Source organism: Eubalaena glacialis, chromosome 7, assembly GCF_028564815.1.
Source record: "Eubalaena glacialis isolate mEubGla1 chromosome 7, mEubGla1.1.hap2.+ XY, whole genome shotgun sequence".
NCBI classification, from domain to species: domain Eukaryota; kingdom Metazoa; phylum Chordata; class Mammalia; order Artiodactyla; family Balaenidae; genus Eubalaena; species Eubalaena glacialis.
The window spans coordinates 125,424,907-125,432,450 of NC_083722.1; positions in this window are offsets into that span (position 1 = coordinate 125,424,907).

The following is a 7,544-nucleotide window of genomic DNA, read 5'->3' on the forward strand; positions in this document are numbered from 1 at the left end:
CAAACCCCCATAAGTTTTAGCCTCCTTAATTCTTGTTTGTGTCTTTAAGTTTTCATTTTTATCAGAGCAAATTGGATTTTAAAATGTCTTTTGTTCTAGCTGCACAGAATCTTGTTCATGTACACATATACATATATCTATTGATCTTTGTGTCCTTTTCCATGTAGGTTATTGTAGAGTGTTGAATAGACCACTCTTGGTATTCCATAGGTCTTTGGGGATGATATATTTTATATGTATTAGTATATGTTTGTTAACCCCAATATCCTAATTTGTCCATTCCTCACACCTTTTCTTTGGCTTAACCATAAGTTTGTCTTCTCCATCTGAGATTGTCTTTCCCTATGGAAATATGTTCATTTTTATGAATTTTCAGATAACATAAGTGATATCGTAGAACATTTGTCTTTCGCAATCTGACTTACTTCACGTTGTGTGATTATCTCTAGGCTCATCCGTGGTGCTGCATATGCCATTCTTTTATTTTTTTTCGTGGCTAATATTCCATTCTGTACATATACCACTTCTTCTTTGTCCATTCATCTGTTTATGGAGCTTTTTTTTGCTTCCATGTCTTGGCTCTTTCAATATTGCTGCAGTGCACATTTGCCTGCCTCTGTCTTTCCGATTCTGGTGGTCTTAGGTTATAGGCCCAGAAGGTGCCCTGCCGCATCATACGGTAGCTCAATTTTTACCTTTTAAAGCAGCTGCATTCAGTTTTCATTAGTGCTGTTAGCACTTTACACCCCATCAGCAGCTAGAAGGTACACAGTTCCCTAAAACCTCTTCAGCATTTATAGTTTGTAGACTTTTTGCTGATGGTCATTTGACTGGTGTGAGCTGAAACCTTTGTGGACGTTGGATTTGCATGCAGCTAATAATTCCTTATACTGAGCTTTAGGCGTGTCTTTTTTTTTCTTTTCCTTTTTTTTTTAAAGAGTGAGTACAACTTCCCTCTCATATTGACTTCTTGAAAACTTTGTCATGTGTTGAAATTTCTTGCCTATTCCCTACCCCAGGACATTTTTTGAGGGCAGGTATCATTTACAGCCCCGCAGTCCTCGTGACTATTAAGCGACCATTAGCACTGTGTTTAAAGCTGCTGTTGTGGGAAACAGCCACAAGGCGGCAGCATTATTACGTTCTCAACTCTTGTTACTAGGGCAACAGAGTCTTCCTGGACGTCGTGTTCCTCGGTTGTAAATTAGAGTGGAATGTGCTGGGACAAGCCCCCAGAAGTTTATGTCTCCTTACTTATGTTCGTTTTTTAAATTTAATTTATATTTCTTATCGGAGGAAATTTGGTTAGAGTGTTGTGATTGTCTGGCTGTACAGAATCTGGTCAATGATTCATACATATGTCTGTTCATCTTCGGATCCTGTTACCATGTATGTTATTACAGAATGTTGAGTAGACCTCCCTTGGTATTTGGTAGGTGTTTTGTCATGATATATTTTATATGTATTGGTGATTATATAATTCATATAGTTTATATGTTATATGTTTATATACATTTAACATACGTTAGTATATGTATGCTACCCCCATAATCCTAATTTATCCATCCTCCCACCTTTCATTTTGGTTAACCATTAGTTTGTTTTATCAGTCTGTGAGTGTGTTTTTCTGTGGAAATATGTTCATTGGGAGCAATCTTAGGATAACACGTATAAATGATATCATAGGATATTTGTCATTCCCTTTTGACTTACGTAACGTACTATGATTATTTCTAGGCTCATGTGTAGTCCTGAAAACGGCATTGTTCATTTTTTTCCCGAGGCTACTATTCCATTCGGTACGTATACCACTTCTTCTTTGTCCATTTATCTGTTGATGGACATTTTGTTTGCTTGCATGGCTTGGCTATTGTAAATATTGCTGCAGGGCATGTTTGCCTGTCTGTGCCTTTCCCATTCTGGTCTTCTTAGGGTATAGGCCCATTAGGGGATCGGCCGCATGATATGGTAGCTCAATTTTTACCTTTTAAACGCAGCTCCGTTCTGTTCTCATGATTAGCTGTTACCAGTTTACATCCAACCAACAGCATAGTGGGTATGCATTTCTCCCCCAACCCGTCAGCATGCATTGTTTGTAGACTTTTTACGGATGGCATTTTGAATATTGGGTGGTGAAATCTTTTTGTAGTTTGGATTTGCATCCAACCAATAATTCCTGATATTGAGCTTTTATCCATGTTCTTCTTTTTTTAAAACAACCGAGTGAGTAACACTTACCTCTTCAAATTGTTTTCTTGAAAAATTTTCCGTGTTGTGAACTTTCTTGGCCATTACCTACCCCAGGACATGTTTTGAGGACACGTGTCATTTACGGCCCTACAATTACTGTGAATCTCAAGTGACCCTTAGCCCTGTGTTTAAAGCTGCTGTTGTGGGAAACGGCCACAAGGCGGCAGCATTTCTCCATTCCCAAGTCTGGTTACTAGGGCAGCAGAGCCTTCCTGAAAGTTGTGTTCCTAGGTTGTAAATTAGAATGGGATGTGCCAGGGAAAACCCCAATAACTTTATGTCTCATTAATTGTTGTTCGTGGTTTTAATTTTTTAAATTGGGGTAATGAGCAGAATAGTGTTTGTTCTGGGTGTGCACAATCAGGTTCAATTGAACATTATATATATCTACTCATGTACAGATCCTCTTCCCATGTAAATTACTATTATTTTTTTAAATAAATTTTATTTATTTATTTATTTATTTTTGGCTGAGTTGGATCTTCGTTGCTGCATGTGGGCTTTCTCCAGTTGCGGTGAGCGGGGGCTACTCTCCGTTGCGGTGCACCGGCTTCTCACTGCAGTGGCTTCTCTTGTTGCGGAGCACGGGCTCTAGGCGTGTGGGCTTCAGTAGTTGTGGCGCATGGGCTCAGTAGTTATGGCTCATGGGCTCCAGAGCGTAGGCTCATTAGTTGTGGTGCACGGGCTCAGTTGCTCTGCTGCATGTGGGACCTTCCCGAACCAGGGATCGAACCTGTGTCCCCTGCATTGGCAGGTGGATTCTTAACCACGGTGCCACCAGGCAAGCCCCCGTGTAAATTATTACAGAGCGTTCAGTAGACCTCCCTTGGTATATGGTCGGTCTTTTTGATACGTGTGTTTAATATGTATTTGCATACGTACGGTAACCCTAATCTTAATGTATCCATTCCTCCCACCTTTCCTTTTAGATAACCATAGTTTGTTTTCTAAGTCTGTGAGAGTCTTTCTCTGTGGAAATATGTTCATACGTGTCAGTTGTTAGGTAACAGCTAGGAGTGATATCACAGGTTATTTGTCGGCTGCTTTCCGACTTACCTCATGTTCTGTGATTATCTCTAGGCTCATCTATGGTGCTGCAAAGAGCAGTGTTTCATCCTTTTCCATGGCGAATATTGCATTGTGTAGATGGACCACTTCTTCTTTGTGCATTCATCTGTGGATGGACATTTTGGTTACTTCCAAGTCTTGGCAATGCTAAATATTGATGCAGTGCAGGATTGCCAGCCTGTGTCTTTTGGATTCTGGTCTTCTCAGGGATTAGGCCCAGCAGTGGGCCTACTAGATCATATGGTAGTTCAAATTTTTCCCTTTCAACGCACCCCCATTCTGTTCTCACTACTGGCTGTTACCAGTTTACATCCCACCAGCAAGTAGAGGGTACACAGTTCTCTAAAACCCCTTCAGAATTTATTGTTTGTAGACTTTTTACTGATGGCATTTTGAGTGTTGGGTGGTGATACCTTCTTGTAGGTTGGATTTGCATGCGTCTAATAATTCCCGATATTGAGCTTTCATCTACATTTTTTTAAGTAAAACAGAGAAACTCACCTCTTCAAATTGTTTCCTTGAAAAATTTGCCATGTTCTGAATTCCTGTGGCCATTACCTGCACCAGGACATTTTTTGAGGGCAGGTGTCCTTTACAGCCCTGTAGTAATTGTGAATATCACATGACCATTAGTTCTGCATTTAAAGCTGCTGTTGCAGGAAACGGCCACAAGGGGGCAGCATTTCTATATTCCCAACTCTGGTTACTAGGGCAACACAGCCTTCCTGGAAGTCCTGTTTGTAGGTTGTAAAGTAGAGTGGAATGTGCCAGGACAAACCCCCAGAAACTATGTCTACTTATTTGTTGTTGATATTCTCAGTTTAATTTTCATTTTTCTCAGAGCAAATTTGATTGCAATGTTGTGTTTGTTCTAGGTGTACAGAATGTCTTTCATTGATTCATATATCTTTTCATGTTTGGATCCTGTTCCGTAGAGATTATTACAGAATGTTGTGTAGACCTCTCTTGGTATTCGGTATGTCTGATGATTATATATTTTATAAGTATTAGCATATGTCTGTTAAACCCAATATCCTCCGTTATACATTCCTCACACCTTTCCGTTTGGTTAAGCACAAGCTTGTTTTCTGAACACGTGAGTGTCCTTCTCTGTGGAAATAGGTTCATTCCTATCAATTTTTACATAAGACCTATACGTGATATCATAGGATATGTGTCTCTCGCTTTCTGACTTACTTCAAGTTGTGTGATTGTCTGTAGCCTCGTCTATGGTGCTGCAAACGGCATTGTTTCATTCTTTTCTGTGTCTAATATTGCATTGTGTACATGGACCACTTTTTCGTCCATTCATCTGATGATGGACATTTTTGTTGCTTCCATGTCTTGGCTATTGTAAATACTGCTGCAATACACGATGTTCCATCCTGTGTCTTTTTGATGCTGGCTTTCACAGGTGACAGGCCCAATAGTGGGCCTTCCGGATCATATGGGGACTCAATTTTTACCTTTCAACGCACTGCCATTCTGTTCCTATTATTGGCGGTTACCAGTTTACATCCCACTTAGACCGAGAGGTTACGCTATTCTCCACAACTTCTTCAACATCTATTGTTTGTTGACGTTTTGCTGATGGTCATTCTGACTGGTGTGAGGTGATACGTTTGTGTAGATTGGATTTGCATGCGTCTAATAATTCCTGATGTTTTGCGTGTATCCATGTCCTTTTCATTTTTTTTTAAGATTCAGCTAAACTTACAACTTCAAATTTCCTTCTTGAAAAATTTGCCGCGTTTGGATTGTTTTGGCCATTCCCTACCCCAGGACAGTTTTTGAGGGCATGAGTCATTTACAGCCCTGCAGTCCTTGTGAATATTAGTGACCATTAGCAGTGGATTTAAAGCTGCTGTTTGAGGAAACGGCCTTAAGGTGGCAGCATTTCTACGTTGGCAACTCTGCTTGCTAGGGAAACAGAACCTTGCTGCAAGTTGTGCTTTTAGGTTGCAGATTAGAGTGGAATGTGTCAGGACAAACCCCCATAAGTTTTAGCCTCCTTAATTCTTGTTTGTGTCTTTAAGTTTTCATTTTTATCAGAGCAAATTGGATTTTAAAATGTCTTTTGTTCTAGCTGCACAGAATCTTGTTCATGTACACATATACATATATCTATTGATCTTTGTGTCCTTTTCCATGTAGGTTATTGTAGAGTGTTGAATAGACCACTCTTGGTATTCCATAGGTCTTTGGGGATGATATATTTTATATGTATTAGTATATGTTTGTTAACCCCAATATCCTAATTTGTCCATTCCTCACACCTTTTCTTTGGCTTAACCATAAGTTTGTCTTCTCCATCTGAGATTGTCTTTCCCTATGGAAATATGTTCATTTTTATGAATTTTCAGATAACATAAGTGATATCGTAGAACATTTGTCTTTCGCAATCTGACTTACTTCACGTTGTGTGATTATCTCTAGGCTCATCCGTGGTGCTGCATATGCCATTCTTTTATTTTTTTTCGTGGCTAATATTCCATTCTGTACATATACCACTTCTTCTTTGTCCATTCATCTGTTTATGGAGCTTTTTTTTGCTTCCATGTCTTGGCTCTTTCAATATTGCTGCAGTGCACATTTGCCTGCCTCTGTCTTTCCGATTCTGGTGGTCTTAGGTTATAGGCCCAGAAGGTGCCCTGCCGCATCATACGGTAGCTCAATTTTTACCTTTTAAAGCAGCTGCATTCAGTTTTCATTAGTGCTGTTAGCACTTTACACCCCATCAGCAGCTAGAAGGTACACAGTTCCCTAAAACCTCTTCAGCATTTATAGTTTGTAGACTTTTTGCTGATGGTCATTTGACTGGTGTGAGCTGAAACCTTTGTGGACGTTGGATTTGCATGCAGCTAATAATTCCTTATACTGAGCTTTAGGCGTGTCTTTTTTTTTCTTTTCCTTTTTTTTTTAAAGAGTGAGTACAACTTCCCTCTCATATTGACTTCTTGAAAACTTTGTCATGTGTTGAAATTTCTTGCCTATTCCCTACCCCAGGACATTTTTTGAGGGCAGGTATCATTTACAGCCCCGCAGTCCTCGTGACTATTAAGCGACCATTAGCACTGTGTTTAAAGCTGCTGTTGTGGGAAACAGCCACAAGGCGGCAGCATTATTACGTTCTCAACTCTTGTTACTAGGGCAACAGAGTCTTCCTGGACGTCGTGTTCCTCGGTTGTAAATTAGAGTGGAATGTGCTGGGACAAGCCCCCAGAAGTTTATGTCTCCTTACTTATGTTCGTTTTTTAAATTTAATTTATATTTCTTATCGGAGGAAATTTGGTTAGAGTGTTGTGATTGTCTGGCTGTACAGAATCTGGTCAATGATTCATACATATGTCTGTTCATCTTCGGATCCTGTTACCATGTATGTTATTACAGAATGTTGAGTAGACCTCCCTTGGTATTTGGTAGGTGTTTTGTCATGATATATTTTATATGTATTGGTGATTATATAATTCATATAGTTTATATGTTATATGTTTATATACATTTAACATACGTTAGTGTATGTATGCTACCCCCATAATCCTAATTTATCCATCCTCCCACCTTTCATTTTGGTTAACCATTAGTTTGTTTTATCAGTCTGTGAGTGTGTTTTTCTGTGGAAATATGTTCATTGGGAGCAACCTTAGGATAACACGTATAAATGATATCATAGGATATTTGTCATTCCCTTTTGACTTACGTAACGTACTATGATTATTTCTAGGCTCATGTGTAGTCCTGAAAACGGCATTGTTCATTTTTTTCCCGAGGCTACTATTCCATTCGGTACGTATACCACTTCTTCTTTGTCCATTTATCTGTTGATGGACATTTTGTTTGCTTGCATGGCTTGGCTATTGTAAATATTGCTGCAGGGCATGTTTGCCTGTCTGTGCCTTTCCCATTCTGGTCTTCTTAGGGTATAGGCCCATTAGGGGATCGGCCGCATGATATGGTAGCTCAATTTTTACCTTTTAAACGCAGCTCCGTTCTGTTCTCATGATTAGCTGTTACCAGTTTACATCCAACCAACAGCATAGTGGGTATGCATTTCTCCCCCAACCCGTCAGCATGCATTGTTTGTAGACTTTTTACGGATGGCATTTTGAATATTGGGTGGTGAAATCTTTTTGTAGTTTGGATTTGCATCCAACCAATAATTCCTGATATTGAGCTTTTATCCATGTTCTTCTTTTTTTAAAACAACCGAGTGAGTAACACTTACC